Consider the following 406-nt stretch of genomic DNA (forward strand, 5'->3'; position numbering starts at 1 on the left):
GAAATTAAAGCAGTGATAAACTCCTTGCCCAGTCGATTAGGTGGTGTCATCTCTCATTACGGCTGGATACAGAAAGAGAAAGGGGAAGGGCAGGTGACAGGGGTGCTGGCTAGCCAGGAGGGAAGGAGAGCATGGCTGTGACAGGACCCGCTGTGCTGGGGGGGTCACAGGGCACTATGTCCCAGCTCCACACAATGGGGATCATGTGGCGGCCAGGAACAGCAGAGCAGCGAAGGGAAGAACCTGCTGTGTGCAGCCTCAGTCCTCCACAGAATCACAGAACAGTTTGGGTTGGAAGGGACCTTAAAGCCCACCCGGTCCCACCCCCTGCCATGGGCAGGGACACCTTCCACTAGACCCGGTTGCTCCAAGCCTCATCCAGCCTGGCCTTGGACACTTCCAGGGA

General features: G+C 57.9%; 1 protein-coding gene across 1 annotated transcript in view; it reads right to left on the reverse strand.

Moving 5' to 3' along the window:
• Positions 1-406, reverse strand: part of LOC104514123 (agrin) — a gene marked incomplete at both ends in the record, with an annotated part of 22596 nt that overhangs the window by 7421 nt on the left and 14769 nt on the right. The gene's annotated exons all lie outside the window — the stretch shown is intronic.

This window comes from Eurypyga helias, unplaced genomic scaffold, assembly GCF_000690775.1.
Source record: "Eurypyga helias isolate BGI_N326 unplaced genomic scaffold, ASM69077v1 scaffold33408, whole genome shotgun sequence".
NCBI lineage: Eukaryota > Metazoa > Chordata > Aves > Eurypygiformes > Eurypygidae > Eurypyga > Eurypyga helias.